The sequence below is a fragment of the Stenella coeruleoalba genome (assembly GCF_951394435.1).
Source record: "Stenella coeruleoalba genome assembly, chromosome: 5".
Lineage (NCBI taxonomy): Eukaryota > Metazoa > Chordata > Mammalia > Artiodactyla > Delphinidae > Stenella > Stenella coeruleoalba.
Genome location: NC_137150.1, coordinates 69,528,826 through 69,546,986, shown reverse-complemented (window position 1 = coordinate 69,546,986; position 18,161 = coordinate 69,528,826).

The window sequence follows — 18,161 nt, the reverse complement described above, 5'->3', positions numbered from 1 at the left end:
AAAGACTCCCAGAACTGAAGAAAGTGTTGACTTTGAATTTATTTATTTATTTATTTGTTTATTTTTGGCTGCATTGGGTCTTCGTTGCTGTGCACGGGCTTTTCTCTAGTTGCATCGAGCGGGGGCTGCTCTTCATTGCGGTGCGCGGGCTTCTCACTGCGGTGGCTTCTCTTGTTGCGGAGCATGGGTTCTAGGTGCACGGGCTTCAGTAGTTGTGGCATGTGGGCTCAGTAATTGTGACTCACGGGCTCTAGAGCACAGGCTCTGTAGTTGTGGCACACGGGCTTAGCTGCTCCGCGGCAATGTGGGATCTTCCTGGACAAGGGCTCAAACCCGTGTCCCCTGCATTGGCAGGCAGATTCTTAACCACTGCGCCACCAGGGAAGTCCCAGGAAGTGTTGACTTTGGAAAGGAAAGAAACTTCTGGAGTTCATCAGCCTTTTGCCCAGAGTACTGCCATTAATGCAATGTGATTCCAATGACAGCCAACCTCTGTCATTTTTGTTCTTAGCTTTAAATGAGACATTGAAAAAGAGACATACAGACAGAGAGGGAATAGATGGGTCCAGCTTGGATCCAGTGTCTACCCATGGACCAGTTTGCTATTGTGAGAGTTGGAAGGTTACCCACATTGTGTAACTCCACTAGAGACCTCCTTCCCCTGGGCATGAGGGGCTCTAAATAAAACGTATAGAATCATTGTGAGCAAAGCAGCTGCCCCAAGAAGTGTGTACTACGTTCTACTATGTGTTTCCCCAAGCAGATTGTGAGTTTCTATTAGTCAGGGACTCTGTCAATTTCACTTTTACTCAGTATTTTCAAACAAACACCTTCCTAGCCTGTGTGTAACAAGTATTCAATAAACATTCATGGAATTGAATGCATTAGATCTGCAGTTTTTCTTGATCCTGACATACCAGCCCAAGCTGAGAACACTATGGTCTCCAACTAACAAGAGGCCTCTGCGTGTTTTTGGTCCCTTGGAAAACATACATCATACCCAAGTACCCAACTAATGCCACCTGGCTCATACATAAGTAATACGTGCATCTTGCTCTAAGAAAAACTGTCCTGATTGTGCTTTTCTCTCCAGCTTCCTGGAAGGATAGGGCACTTCTTCCTCAGGCTACTTTCCTCCTGGAAACGTCTCTTCCTGAGAGCCTGGCAGTTGCCCAGGCTGTTCTGTCTTCTGTGGTGGAAATGGAGCCCTGCTGTGCTCCGGTCATTAGGATTCTCATCTTCCCTCCTCATATGACAGACATCGGAGGACATGTTCTCTTCTCCTGAGAAAAAGCCCCAATTAAATATGCTCATTAAAGCCTTGTGATTCTAGGCTTTCTTCAAATGCATAACAAAAATGAATCAATTTCTGCTGACCTGAAGCCTGTCCAGGGAGTGCTTGGCCCTGGCCGAGGTGTGGGCTGACTGCCAGAACCCTGTGGGATGTACTAGGCAGTTTTCACTGTCATATGCCAGACCTTCACTGCTGCCCCCCAGTTGGTTATTAGAGGCTGGCAGGCAACTGCATAAAGAATCTTGAACAGAATATCACAGTTTACCCAGAATCAAAAGATTGATAACAAATTAAGGTGAAATTGAGTGCAAATCTGCCCCTTCTAGCCCCTCACTGGCCACATCTACCATGCCTGGCTGTCTAAGTATAGGCTGTGACGCAGCTGTGTGGTAGGGAGGAGGCATAAGACAGGAGGTCAGAGCCCCCAGCTGGCCCACAAACCCAGTCACTAACAAGTTGTCTAATCTCTCAGCTTCAGGTGCCTCGTGTGAAAAGATGTCACTAAGACCTTGCAGTTCACAGGCTTCAACTTAAGGTATGGTCCCAACCGACTTTCCTACCATTGACACCACCACTGGTAGCTAAAACACACAAAATATTTACTCTGTGTCAGACACTCTGTACTTAATTACTATGCATAAATTCATTTAATCCTTATAACAACCCTTTGAAGGAATTTAGTAATATTACTGTTCCTACTCTACAGATGAAGAAACTGAGATTTAAAGAGTGAAATAACTTGGCCAAAGTTACATCAGCTAGTCAATGACAGAGCTCCAGAACTCATGTTCTTCACACCTAGGGTGCCCCAATACTTTCTCAGGTACCAAAACCACTATGGTCATGCTTAGCTTCCTTTTGGCCTCCTCTGTCTCAAACACTTGGTTTCTCGTCCTAAGTACATGATTTCATCTCCTGCAAATTGGTTCACTATTTTTGGACTCACTGACCATTTCTGGGGACTTTATTCCATTTAAAAATCAGCCCATCTTTGTCTTCTAAAAACCACCAAGGTATAGCTAGTCTGTATTTGCTCTGATCTCTATAAATTCACCCATCTATAATTCTCATTGGCAGTGAATGTGTTGCCTCATTAAGTCATTACTTTTATTATTATCATTTATCTCTTGGTCATCTTTCGCTATTTATGTCGTATCTTACCAATCAGATTGAATACCTTGAAGAAGAGGACATGGTTCATACTTCTTTGATCTACTCTTAGCCCCTGGCACAAGGCCTTGTGCCAATCTTTAAATGTTAATTGGGTTTGGTGTAGCTTCTCTTCCAGCTTCAACTATACTCCTCATTAGGCGGTATCTGTACGGTTGTAGGAGCCCTCTTTGGAAACTATGGTAATAGAGTTGTCAACCAGAATCCTGGTGACTTTCATTGTGCAGGCAAGACTGGGAAAGGGCACCCTGACCTATGCTCATGCCAGCTGAGGTGTGTTACTTGTGCCAGAGCTTCACTAGGTCCATATACCTCCGTGTGTCTGATAGGATCAGGGCAAGCTTTTCTGGTGATATCAGCCAAGGAAAAACAGCTGGCAAATGTAGAAAAGCTGGTACCAGGCACCTGGCCCACTTAGATCAGCTTTCTGTGCCAGCTTCACATTTTGTATCAAGGCCTAAGTTGAGAGTAGGGAGTGACTATATCTTCTCTCCTCGCCAAAAGCCGGTCTGTGGGTGCCAGGTTCATGATGGTCATCTGTTGGGCTGTCTGTCCACAGCACCTGCAACTAAAACAACCAAATCCAGAGGTTGCCAAGATCTTGGCACTCCCAGGGTATAATAACAATGCCAAGAGTTGAGGGGGTAATGCATGTCCAAATTATCTTGTCGCCTCCTCTTGGAGTTTCCAACACCCTAGTGCTGAAGGAAAGCTGAAAGGTTTTCCAGGTGCATTGTATTTTACAAACGTCACGTATTTCAGCAAACAGAAGAGATACAAAATGATTTGGCAAATTGTGAAGAGCTCAGTAATTATCAGGAGAGATGAAGTCCTTTTACTGCTTCTACAATACTGAGTTGTAAACAACTCCCAATGCGCTTTGAATAGTCAGCTGTTCCCCAGTTTCATTGACAAGGCAGGATAAGTCAACTCTGGCAACAGCAAGAAGAGAAAATTCTAGCCAAAATTTTTAAATTCCACTCCTTCTAAGACTGCTTTAAGGAGGTGGTGAGAAGGGAGGGCTCTGAACAGGGGAAATGATAACACAAGGAGTAAATATAAAAACATTTCTATTATTATTTAAACCTCTGTAAAGATAATTGATATTTAAAAACAAAAATAATAACAATAAACTGCATGACCTATAACATATGTAGAAATTAAATGTATGACAACAATAGCACAAAGGCCAAGAGGGGAGAAATGGAAGTATACTCTTAAAAGTTTCAAATACCTGATGTGAAATAGTATAATATCATTTGAAGATAGACTGGAAGAAGTTTAAGGTAAATACCATAAACCCTAAAGAAGCCATTAAAATACAACAAGAGTTATAGCTAATTTGGCAAAAAAATCATATAATAAAATGGAATCTTAAAAATAAAATACTCATGTAACCCAAAAGAAGGCAGAAAAAGAAGAAAAGAGGAATAAAGAACAGATGGGACAAATAGAAGTGAAACAGCAAGGTAGGTTTAAACCCAATCATGTCAATAATCATATTAAATGTAAATGGTCTAAACACCCTAATTAAAAGGCAGAAATTGTCATACTGGATTTAATAAACAAGACCCAATCAAGCTGCCTACAAGGAACAAGTGTAAATATAAATACATTAAAAGTAAAAGCATGGAAAAGATAAACCATGCTAACATTAAATGGAAAAAAAAAAAAAAGATGGAGTGGCTTAATAGCAGACCAGGAAGATTTCAAAGCAAAGAATATTACCAGGGATAAAGAGGATCATTTCCCAATGATAAAGAGAACAACCTTTAGAAGAGCTAAAAAACTGATAAAACTGAAAGAAGAAATAGACAAACCCATAATTATAGTTTAATCATGGAAAGTGTGTTCTTTGCCCACACTGTAATTAAGTTAAAAAATCAATAACATAAAATTCTGGAAAATCTCTAAGTATTAGGAAACTAAATAACATGCACCAAGTTCTTTCTTGCCTCAGTGCCCTTGAATGTATAGTTTCCTCTGCCTCAGATAATTTACCTTTCACATAACTGACCTTTACTTCTGTTTCAGGTCACCTCCTCAGAGAAGGCTTCCTAGACCCTTATAAAAAAGGTCACATCCCCACTTCATCCTATTGCACCTCCAGTTACTGTCTATTACATACCTTGATTTTTCCTTTCCTAAAAGTTTATCACAATCTGTAATTATCATTTTTTTATTTGCTTACTTGCCTACTGTCTTTCTACAGCATATAAATTTTTAAAGGTATATGAATATTAGATCAAAATTTTTTTTAATTGTGGTAAAATATATGCAATATAAAAGTTACCACTTAACAGCATATAAACTTTTTGAGGGCAGGAACCTTATCAGATTTTTCTGTACCCCAGTGCCAGGAAAAGTATGCGGCAGGTCCTAAGAACTCAAAATCTATTTGTTGAATTAATGAATAGAACATTAAAAGGAGGATAATTCCTACACTGCCTACTTCACAGAACTCTTATGAGAGAAAAATGACTCTGAAACACTATGCACTTAAAAATAGAAAGGTATTGATGTTTTTATTATTTTCAATGGGTTGCAGCTCAGAGTTCAATGCTGATTAGATAATGAGCACAGTTGAAATTGGGCTGGACAGATCAGGACAGCTTCCTCATAGGGACAGAGCCTAAATCGCTGCAAGGATTTGTACCTTGCCTGCCTGCGCATGTCTGGATCTAACTTTGAGCTCTTTCCCCTTGTGGCTTCACAGGTAATAATTTCACTGCTGTCTCTTATTAAAGATGTTCTTTCCCTTCCCCTCAGAAGAGCAGGCGGGGTTGGCATTTCTGAGGGAGCAGCCAAGGAGCATAACTCTAGGCACACTGAGAGAATTCTAATGACTTTGTGTCTTTCCTCAAAGGGCTGGCAGTTTTCAGATCTTCTCTGCATTTAAATAATAACAACATTCAGTTATACATACATACATATTCTTTTTCAGATTCTTTTCCCTTATAGGTTATTACAAAATATTGAGTAGAGTTCTCTGTGCTATACAGTGGGTCCTTGTTGGTTACCTATTTTATATATAGTAGTGTGTATCTGTTAAACCCAAACTCCTAATTTATCCCTCCCCCGCCCCTTTCCCCTTCGGTAACAATAAGTTTGTTTTCTATGTCTGTGGGTCTATTTCTGTACGCCTAAAACTAACACAACATTGTAAATGAACTATACTTCAATTAAAAAAATAATTAAATTTTAAAAATTAAAAAAAATAAATAATGACAGTATTGAGGCCAAACTAGCAATGAACCTATGGAAGGAGGAGCCCTCAGTGTCGCTGAGAATAAGGAATCTCGCTCACCGCCTTGCGTCCTTGAGGCTTGCCAGAAAAAACTGGCTTTCCCTTGAAACCTGAAGGCAAAACACCTTACCTAGGCAAGTGCAACTTACAGAGATAGGAATATTGGGGCTGGGGTAGGAGGTTAAGTAAGAACCCTGGATTCGTAGGTGCAAAAGACAGACTCAAACTGAAAAAAAAAAAGTAAACAAAATGATGTGGGAACAAATGCACAGTTTGGGTGGTAAGAAAAATCCTCAAAAGGGTGTCAGAGAGACATGGGTTCCACCTCTGGACCTCACTGTGTGATTCTATACAAGTTATTTCCCGTTATAACTGGGTTTGGCCTTCTGAAAAAACGAGAATTTTTTTGGATGAAACTTGGATGAAATCATCTCTCAGTTCCTCTCTGGTTCTGCTATTCTTATGAAACCCATATTCTTCCTGTGAAAATCACAGAGCAGGAGTCATAGAGAGCCTTTGACCACATTTGTTTAATCACCTTAACCACATTGAGAAGTTAAGACTTAGGACTCTTCCTGACCTTGTTTAATCCAACTTTTCAATCAGAGTTCTTATTTGCAGAATTGGGGGTGGGGCACCACGTGACAGATTAAGTTAAAAAGGAGCTCATTGAAAGGCTAGTGAGTACCTCACAGAACCACAGGAAGCCTGAAGAAGCTGGAGGGGACGCCAGGCCTGGGGCCAGCCAGGGCTGCAGTCATCACGTAACCCATCCGGTGCCCTGAGGACCCTACACTCCTGCCACGAGCACTGGATGCCAAGTGGGCGCCACTGTACCCTTCGTGTTTGATCACGTGGGAGATCGCAGTGTCAGCCCTGGGAGCTCCAGCAGCTGCTGCCACCACCTGCTTCTGGACTGGACTCTTGGCCGCACCTGAACCAAGCCAAGTCAAGCTCCCAACTGGGTCTTGGTGGCTGGGACAAATGGCCTTCGCTTCCATCATGGAACCTAGGTCTAGGCCCAGCAGAAATGGGAACGTGAACATTTGGATTTTTCAACGTCTGCAGCGGAAGACAAGTTCCATCTCTCACCAAGATTTATGAGGTGGAAAATTCCACCACAGATGCGGAGGTTCAGATATGTTGCAGTCACCAAAAAAGATAAATATTTAAAACATCTGAAGTATTTATAAGTAGGAGAAGAATATGTCTCCATTAGTGTCCCATATCCTTTAGGACTCCAGCTTCTAAAATCTAGACCTGGAAAATAGACTACAAACAACTTCATCCAGCTCCTTTTGTTTTCCAGATGAGAAAGCAGGGCTTTAGAGAAGGATGATAACCAGCCCAAGTTCACAGCTGGACCAGAACTCAGGTTTCCTACTTGGGGGCCAATTGTCTTTCCAGTAGATCAGGCTGCCTTCCAAGACAAAAGACAGAATCCCTTCTTTGTCAGATTAGATTCAATGCCAAATGTTCACAAAGCATATTTATTTTTGCACCTTAGCTTGATTTGATGTATTGCAAAATTTTGCAATTAAACAGATGTAGACATGATTCCTCCCCCTCAAGTTTCAGATTCAAGTCGTATTTATTAACCACCTATCACAAGGGCAGACATTGAGCTGGTGTTTTCCTTAATGTCGCAGGAAGTTCAGGGATCTGTTTGGGCCTGAGGAACACCTGGTGATGGGAATTAGAGCACTGCAGAGCTTCTCTTGCAATCTGTCACCTCTGCTTCTCTAATCACCATTTTATTCTTTTCGATAGATACCACTGCATCTGATCCTCTTGGCTGAAAACAAGATCTGCAACAGCTGTGAAGAGTTATGTTAAAGTGTCAGTAAATGGCCTGGCTTCCTTGGTCCCAGTACCATATTACCAAGGAAGAGACAATCGGCCCAGGATGTCCATCCCTAGACCATCAACTGTGGCCTGGGGGTCAGAACCACATTGTGTAACACAGCAGCTCCAAGAGTAGCTAAAGGGATGTGGAGGACACTCCAGGAAAACCTGGGAAATGCTCAGACAAAATATTGACTTTGGGACATACATACGCATTAATTTAACACTCACAGTAGCCCCATTCATTCACTTATTCATTAAATATTTACTGAATGCTGCTGCTTCCTAGGTCCTATTTTAGATAAGAGGGATACAGCAGCGAGCAAAATAAGCAAAGAAGACAGAAAAAAAGGTTAAACAGGAAATATACTGTACATCAGACAGGGGTACGTGCCGCATAAAAAATAAAACAGGGTAAGGAATGAAGACGGAGGTGTATGTATGTGCACACATAGACTATTTTAGGAAGCATGGACAGAAAAGGCCTCATTTAGAAGAGGATATTTGAGTTGAATTTTGAAGGAAGAGAGAGAGCAAGTCATGAGGCTATGGGGTAAAAGCATTCCTGGCAGAAAAACAAATGCAAAACCCTCAGGCTGAAACGTGCCTTGTGTGGTCGAGAAATAGCCAAGAGGTTGAATTGGCTCTAACAGAGTGAGACAAAGAGTGTCAGGAGATGACGTCCATGAGGTGAGAGGGACCAGATGATGCCTGGCCTTGGGCACTTTAATGACTGTGGCTTTTTTTTTTTTTTTTTTTTTTTGCTGTACGCAGGCCTCTCACTGTTGTGGCCTCTCCCGCTGCGGAGCACAGGCTCCGGACGCGCAGGCTCAGCGGCCATGGCTCATGGGCCCAGCCGCTCCGCGGCATGTGGGATCCTCCCGGACCAGGGCACGAACCTGTGTCCCCTGCATCGGCAGGCGGACTCTCAACCACTGCGCCACCAGGGAAGCCCACGACTGTGGCTTTTATTCTGAGTGAAATGGAAAGTCATTCAAAGGTTTGAAGACTAGAAGTAACAGAATCTTGCATATGTCTATTGTGTTGAGAGGGTGCTAGCAAAACAGCATGGTAGTGAGAAGGCAGCAGATTCTGGATTTAGTTTGAAGGTGGAACTGACAAGATGTGCTAATTGAGTGGATATGAGAGATGAGGAAAAGAGGAGATTTAACGATGAGCAACTAGAAAGGTAGAGTTGCCATGTACTATGATGGACAAGACTAGAGAAGCAGGTCAGTGAGGTGAAGGAAACTAAGAGTCCAGCTGGGGGCATGTTAAGCCTGAGATGCTGCTTAGACATCCAGGTGGACCTTGAGGGGACAGTTGGCTGAATGAATATTGAGTTCATGTGGGAGGTTCTGCTAGAGGTACAGATTTTGGAATTGTCAGTACACAGAGGGTACTTAAAGCCTTGAAACAGAATGATATCGCCTTGAAAGTGAGTGTCAGTAGAGAAGAAATGAAGGCAGAGGAGTGATCCCCAGAGCACTCCCCAGAGTAGGTCAAATCAGAGAGTGAAATGTATGTGAGATATTGAAATCAAAGGCATAAGTTAAAGAATTTACCTCAGATCTGGTGAGTGGAGGAGCCCCTTTCCATTCCAGTCTATCTGATTTCAATGACTTGGCCATCATCAACCTTCTCCTGGTTGATGGTGGTCATATCTTCTCTGCCTCCTGGCCTTCATTTTTCCTCCCATTACCGCTTTTCTCCTAACTTCCTCATCATAGAACCCTTCCTACATTCATAACAGGAAGCTGAGGCTCAGAGAGGCTAAGAGACATTGTCTAAGATCAAAAAACAGCTAGAAAGTGGAATCGTTTGCTACACAAGAGGTAGGATGAGAAACATGCCAGAGAGCCGAATGCCCGAATGGAGACGAAAATGCCTCCTGTGACGGAAATAATAGTGGTGAAGGATCCGGACAGGCAAGAGCAAGTTTTTATTGCAGCCCAGATGTTTCAGAGCCCCTTTCGGTTTCCTCTCATTTATTCACTGAATATTGTGTGATGAGGGGTTGGCAAGGGTGGGAACCTTGAAAGATCTAATAACAGTTTTTGTAAAGGTCATTACAAAGTGCTTTACAATTGTTCATCTTTATCTTTTAATTCCTGATTTTGAGAAACAGGAAGAAAAATAAACAGGAAAAGTACATGAAAATCCCCGACAGGATCCCATTGAATAAAAATAGTGCTGACAGGAAACAAACATCTTAAAACTTTAAAGGGGACAGAGGACGATATGGATTGAGAAATCCTACAGGACTGATTACTTTTCATTGCTATAAAAGGAATCAGTTACTGTTAAATGGAGTCGTGACCAACATTTGGGTAACCGCTTATCACCTACTTGCACCCCTTTCCGCCATGTTAGACATGTCTCCCCAAATTGCTATCTGCCGACACCTGTAAAGGAAAGAGAATCAGACTTGGCAGTGCCTCTGTTCTGGTGGCCAAGTTATACCACCATATCTTGGCCTAGTAAGCAAGTGCCTAAAAATAATAGCTAACATTTATTGAGAGTTGCTGTGTGTGCTAGGCTATGGATTTTACATGTGAGGTTTGAAAGGGGTTAGAAAAATTGCCAGACCTGAAAAGTTTCTGCTTCATTCAAATTATTTCTGCGTTATCAACTCTAAGCCTCAATGAGCTTTTAGTGCCTCAGATGTGAATTAATTAATCAGATTACCCATACTTTATATGAACTTTTATAGGATGCTACTGTATTCAGGGTGTCCAGATTATCACTGTGAATGCAGAGATGGACAAGACAGAGCCCCCCAGGAACTAATACTCTGGTTAAATATTACAGTTAGGATTTGTCAAACCTGTACTATATTGCTGTCTATCATGTGTCTCTTACTAAAAAGGACACGAATGCAAATCAGGAGACTGTATTCCTACTCCCTCTGCCATCGACTTAATCAACTGTGAAGACTACAGGTGAATTACTTGCCCTCTTCGGAACACAGCTGCATCTCTTAAAAGGAATGCTTTGGCCCTTTGTCCCTATACTCTCCTCCAAAGCTGACAATTTGTGAGTCTACTGCTATTTTATTTTTATTCATTCAACAAACATGTATTTAGCACCATGTGCCAGGCACTTCACAAATATTAACCTACTTATTCCGCACAGCAATCCTATCATGTAGGTACTATTATTATCCCTAATCATATAGTTATATTAACCCTATAATAAAACTATTATCCCCTTTTACAGATGATGAAACTGAGACACAGAGTCATTTTAAAATACTCAAGATATACTTTACTCTTAAGACACTTAAAATTTTTTACTTTTGCTTTGCTGAGGGATTTAAAAGAAATCTTTGAAATTTCATTCCAGGTACAATTAGGTTATCATTTTTGTTTCCTACTTGTAGAACAACTGCAGTTATCCAGCAGAGACCATGGAGCAATCAGGGGTCTGTGTCACAGTCACAAACACACGGGAGCAACCAGTGGGGAGCCCCTTTTTGTCCTTTCTGTCCTCTAGCACCTACACTCTCTCCTTCCGTCTCTGGAATGAAAGAAAGAATGTGGAAGTGCCTAACAGAAACCAGCTCATTTTACACTAAAAAAAAAAAACAAAACCCTTACCTCTCTCCTTTTCTCTCTCCTTCCCTCCCTCCCTCTTTCCTTCCTCTCTCCTGCTCAGCCTTTCAATCCCACCACTTCTATAATGATGTTCTTTTCTGCCTTTCTAACCATTTCCTACACAAAAGTGATCGCTAATTTCCACCCTCAAACTATGTACCTGAACCACGTGATTCTAACTTCCTCTCTGCTTCTCCTCGCACCTACTTTCAAAGTCCGTTTATCTACAGTACTGCTGCTGTGATCACCCTGCCACTGGATCCTCCACCACAGCCCTGAAATCTGATCCCCAGGGCTCCCCTTTCCTGCTACCATAGGCTCCCTCTCCCCATCTCCCTGTCCCAGCCATTCCATCTCTCTATGTTGCTTGTGTGCTTTGAAATTTTTACGTAAAAGGACCCTGTAAGCACCAGGCTTGATCTGATCTAAACCTTCTCAACCAATTTGACGGCACAGTGTAGAATTTTATCATTGTGGGTTCATTGATATATTATCAAATGCTGGTCAAAAGACAGCAGTTTTAGACACAGCAGCATGTGCAAAGCAACAGTTTTTTTTACAAGTCACTTGATACTAATAATATTTAAAGTACTGACATTTGCAACTTTTCAAAAATCAAAGAGGACGCAAGATGATACTTACATGATTGTGACTCTCACTTGCATTATGACATCGTTCCTGAGCGGTAGGGATAGACAATGCTGTACTGCTCTCTCCAGCATTGTAGACAACCTGGCTATGCCCAAGGGAGAGCCTCATTCGGGTGAACATCATCTATCAAACGTGTCATAGTGGGTTTCAAACTACTGGGGAAGGGGGAGGAGCGTGGACTTCAAATCAGAAGACTTGGGATTAGATCCAAGTCTAATCTTTTCATGTACATATAGTTTAGATTTGGGCAACTCACTGCTTCCATTTAAATCTTGGTTTTCTCATCTGTAAAATGAAGATTATGGTATATTAATCCCTGAGGTCCCTAATGCGTTGAAGTTCTAAGATTGCATGAGTCTAAGCATATTGTGAAAAATACCCAAGTATCCAATTTTGTCAAATTGTGTGTAACAGCAACGATTTCTAAACTCCCTACTAAGGCGCCTCAGTGATGAGCATCACTGTACTAGGTAGAGTCTGAGGATATGAAGAGAAAGATAAAACATGGGTCCTGCCCTCCAGGTGTTTTGATCTATGTATGGAGAGAAAGATTGATAAGGATGACTAGCATGAATAAGTGGGAAATAAAATTATTCTAACTGTAGTTAGACCTAATATTCAGAATCATAGTTGAGAACAGGAGTGATCATGATATCACCTGTAAGCTGAACTTTACAGAGTGGGCAGATTTTCACTGGAGGACAAAAGAAAAGACTTGGGTAGAAGGAAAGCAAATAATGCATGTTTGAAAGGATGCATGGAAAATATGTTTGGATAGTAAGAGTTGGACTATATTAAGAAGGGTTTAGAGAAAGCTAGGCCAAAAATTTCAGATTTGTTTCCATGGATGATTGGATGCCATTAAAGACTTTTTTGGGGCAGATAAGTAATATAATAAAATGTACAAACCAAATAAGTAAAAATGACGAAAGACACACCTAGCCTGGAAGTCTTAAATTTAGCAGTTTCCAGATGCAAGGACTTGTTAGAAAATTTTAAATATAATAAAAGAAAGAAAGAAAAAAAGGAGTGAAAACCTCCTGCCTCTCGTTTTCTGGTGCTGTGATCTGAGATCCAGAAGCTGGAGCGTGGGGAGGGAAATGACTGCTAAGGTCACCAGGTCCCAAGCCATACGGGGCATTGCATAGTCATTCCAACTCCTTGAGCTACCCTTGGAAATGAACAGGCAGCCCTGTTAGGCTGGTCAATCCACCGTCGAGCCTCTGCTCCCAACGTTCACCCAAAAGAAGGCAGGACCTTCATGTGTGGCAGCCGACACTTCTGGGTGGTTTTAAAAGAGAAGTTTGATGCTGAAATCTCATCCGGACATGTGAAAAGATAAACGTGTCTCACTGAGCCTCAATCTCTCTGCTAAAACAAAATTAAGTTAAAATTTTAAACTAAGGCATCCGAGAAATTTTTCAGCAGAAATTTGTAGCCACAAGTGTTAGACCTGGAATTGCTCTTAGATGTCAACACTTTCATTTGTCAGATGGGGAAATCAGTCAAGTGGAGAAAGAAATTTTTCAAGGTCAAATTTTAATTAATGACCCACCTGGGATGAGACCCCAGTTTTCCCGGCTCCCAAGCAAAGTGTCTTTCCAATTCATCAGATGGCCTCTCACATTATTGCTTGTTGAATAAAAGAAGAAATTCCAGGCAATCTTCGAGATCAGTGTGGTAGTTAGTAATAACGAAGGTGGGAGTGAGAGTGGGACCTCTAGTTCCTGGAAATTCCCATACCTGTAAGGTACTGTTTGTGAAAAACCTCTCCCGTTCTGCCAGTTCACTAGCTATTACTACGAGGTTGAGGAAGACCTTAGCTTTGCTGATTATTCCTTGACAAATCAACCTCTAGACCGCTGGATATTGTGATAAAACCATCTTATTTAAAATCCAATTTCAAGTTATCCCTCCTTGCTCCCTACCCTCCTTTTACACTGCTTCTTTTCCCCATAGGACTTAGGACTTTATAACTTACTATGTGACTTTGTATTAAGGTTTTTGCATATTACCTGACTCTTCACACTAGAATATAAGGATCCCCCAAGGATCTTTGCTTGGTTCACAATGTATCCCAAGGACCTGGAGTGCTCAATAAATATTTTGAACGAGTGACAGAATATAACAACTGGATCTACCACTTACTTTGAAAAATTAGCATATTTTAAGTAGTGGTTTCTTATCTGTAAAATGGACAGAATAATTCCCACCTAACCAGGGTGTTATGAGGGTCAGTAGCAGAAATATCTTGCACAGTACTGGACCCAAGGCCTAACTCTTTGACTGCTGGTTCTCTTCCACGAGGTGTTTGAAATCACGGACACCCATCTGTCAGCCATCTTACTCCCTCACCGATTCAAACCACACCAGGTACTGTACATCTTCCTGCTAGATACCTTTACATTCTTCCTGTGGCTTTAGACAGCAGGATGGGGCTTGGTGGCGTACTGGGTAGAGGCAACACTGATACTGTGGGTCCAGGGAGGAAGCACTGGCTTTAGAAACAGATCCAGTGTTGAGTCTTGCCTCTGCCACTTTTTAGCTATTTGACTTGGAAAGTGATCTCACTTTTCTGAGCCCCAGTTTCCTCCTATGAAGAATGGGGATAATACTTCACAGCGTCAATGAGAATAGCAGAGCATATAATGTTTGTAAATTACCTCTATAATCATAGATGCTTCTGAAAAAAAATAAATGCGCCTATTAGCCCTGGAAAATAGATTGATTTATTCAAAAGTTGTCTTTCAGAAAGATGACATAAATCAGCATATCTGAATTCCTCTATGATTATGTGTTGACATATACCTCATCAGGGATTATGTATTAAGGAATTATAGAATTTTACAGCCAGGTTTTCCACTTACATTTCTCATTTTGCAAATAATGAAACATTGCAGAGAATGCTAGTATGAAAAACTCTATTTACTGAGGTTTTTTTTTTGCGGTACACAGGCCTCTCACTATTGTGGCCTCTCCCGTTGCGGAGCACAGGCTCCGGACGTGATGGCTCAGCGGCCATGGCTCACGGGCCCAGCCGCTCCGCGGCATGTAGGATCTTCCCGGACCGGGGCACAAACCCATGTGCCCTACATCGGCAGGCGGACTCTCAACCACTGCGCCACCAGGGAAGCCCGAGGATTTTTTTTTAATTGAAGCAATTCATAGATGTGAAAATCCTTATAGTTTTCAAGGCACTTTGTACTTTACAGAACACTTTCATATCCATTGTCTCAACCAATCATCTATGCAACCCTGTACATAAGTTAGAACTCTGATTTTATGCCTTCTGCACCATCCTCCCCATTTTACTCACTATATGTCCTTACACTCCAAACATACTGGACTTCTCCCCATTCGCAGATCATGATTAATACTTGGACTCTTTCTTGTTCCATACCTTTGCTCAAGCTGTTCTCTCTGATTGGAATGCCCTCTTTTTCCTAGTCCCCCAAATCTATTCTTTAAAGTCCTATCCATTTATCAAGGCCTAACTTGAGCCCTTTCCCTTCCAAAATCCTCCCCAGTTCCTTTTAGCAAATGTCTACAGAGGACAGCTGTAGCTTTTACCTTTCTTTCTTTCTTTCTTTCTTTCTTTCTTTCTTTCTTTCTTTCTTTCTTTCTTTCTCTCTCTCTCTTTCTTTCTTTCTCTTTCTTTCCTTTCTTTCTTTCTTCTTATGGTATCAATAAATCTTTGCCGAATGGTTTTAGTGGGAAAATAAAATGCAATGCCCACTTTTCCCTCTCTATGCCCTCCTAAGCTCTACATCACCACTACACACAAGCACCAAAGTTGGACATGTGGTCCAAGCCAAGCAAAAAGGCTCTCTGCTGAGAATGTGAATTTGAATCATAGGGCAGAGAGCTAGCTGTTCAGTTGTGAGCTCTTGAGTCTTCTGTTATTTCAGTAGTGGAATCTTAAAGATATTCTATTTCTGTCTTTCCAAGACCTTGTCATTATCAACTCTTCCTTCCATTCTGAGAACCATCCAGTTTCCCTCAATAAATTTTCCATCTTATTGATTAAAGTTTCTGTTGTAAGTTACCAAGGAAATGGAACTGTTATATTTTCTCAAATATTTCTAGAGTTCTTTCTTGGTCACCCTATTCTAATCCTCCCTTTTCTGCTTTAGATATAAGTTGTTGACACATGCTCCTGCCTCTCCCGTTGAATTATATGCTCCTCACTAGGGTCTGTATCTCCTTCAGTTCTTACTACTGTCACTTACACACTTGAGTCCTCAAAAAATGTCAATTGAATTGAAGTTGAGAAAATGTATATTTTCTTTAGATTGGAAACTGATTCAAATCCTCCTACATTACTTAGTTCCAAAAGAGGAAATTTCTCAAATGCTTGTGTTAATTGAATCTTAGGACTGGGAGAGACCAGTAAGTTTGATAGCTGTGATTTGATTATTTTAGTTTTTTATTTTTTATTTTTTTTTTATTTTATTTATTTTTTTTTTTTTGTGGTACGCGGGCCTCTGAGTGTTGTGGCCTCTCCCGTTGCGGAGCACAGGCTCCGGACGCGCAGGCTCAGCGGCCGTGGCTCACGGGCCCAGCCGCTCCGCGGCATGTGGGATCTTCCCGGACCGGGAGTTTTTTATTTTTAATAAAGTTTGCATTTCTTACTTTCTTTGACATTTTATCATCATAGATAAGCAAGAAAAGTTTTTGAAAAATTATATAGTACTTTACAGTATACAAAACGCTTTCATATACATTACTATATGTAATACTTACATCTAACTTCTTACCATGTCGGATAATGGAAGGTCTTATGGGCATTATTTCACAGGTGTGAAAGCTGATTATTCATAAAAGTTCACATACAAGGCCACATAGCCATTATGTTGTTAGGATCTGTCCTATAACTTGGGTCTTACAAATCCAAAGCCAGTGCTTTTCCCAGAAGGACCATGTCCTTCTTTCCCTCCAGCTATCATGCATCACAATAATTACCATGCTCATTGTTTTAACAACTAATCCCATCTTTTACAGATGTACAGTCTTCTTGGTTTGTTTCACAAGTAGCATAACTATCTTCTCCCTACTTAAAAAATTCAAAGGAAAAAGACCTATGATTACAGCAGTCAGCAGAAAATTATTCAGGTGAGAATACTCATTAAATTCAACTGACTCTTTTTTCCAAGGAAGTTGCTCAAGATTTAAGCCTTTGGGGAAGTGTAAAGTTAAGTTTTTCCAAGAACTGTAAGGTATATTTCATACCTCACCTATTAGAATATTTTGAATATTACATCTTTCCCATTAATGTAGCAATATTAAAGAACTTAAGAATCTGTACTTTTTAATGTTTTAAAAAAACAATAATTCAGTATATTATAAACTATAGCCACAAATAGTTTTATAGAAATCTTATTATTTTATATTGTTCTGGATGAGCTACCTTGGCTTTTTCTAAGAAATATTTCCTCAAACACAGTCCTTAAAGGAAAACTAACCAAGTTGATTAAGTTTCTCATATATTGCTGGAGTCTAATATACATAGCTACGATTTGATTTTTATGTCCTTATCACCTCATCCATGTGAAGAATGAAGTACAAACAGATACCACTGGAATCATAATGGGCAAAGCGACAGTCATCCCACTCTGGGAGAATTACTCTTTCCCTCCTCCAGTGATCAAGGGCCAGACCAGAGGCAGGATTGGTGTAGACAGGAGCAGAGAAGGAATAGAAATTTTCAGTCCCTGGAAGAAGCAGGAGAGACCAGAGAAAGTTGTGGAACTGGTAAAGGCACTACCAAGATTTTAACTTGCTTATAGGGCTTTCAGTCTCACATACATTTAAAGATTGTTAAAATACATCTCAGCTGTGTGTGAGGGGAAATAAACAGCTGGACTAACGGCTTCAGATGGAGCCAAGAGTCTGGAGAACTGGATTCCCCAGAGAGGTCTCTAGGCTTAACAGAGCCTGTCCAGCCTTTGCCCCTGGGGTAGAAAGCAGGATGCATTTAATGTTTTAATGGGATTTCTCTGTCTTTTCTGCTTTTCTTTTCAACTTTATTTCATTTCAAGCTTCAATTATCATCAGATGGCATTTCTTTGTATTTTTCTTGGATTCTCTGTTCTCTTGATATATAAAACCCCAGATGTAGCCAATATACGTTTTTCAAACATTACATTATAATAGAAATAGATTCACAGACATAGAAAACAAACTTATGGTTACCAAAGGGGAAGAGGGGGAGGGATAAATTAGGAGTTTGGGGTTAACATATACACAAAACTATATATAAAATAGATAACCAACAAGGACCTACTATATAGCACAGGGAACTATATTCAATATTTTGTGATAACCTATACGGGAAAAGAATCTGAAAAAGAATATATAT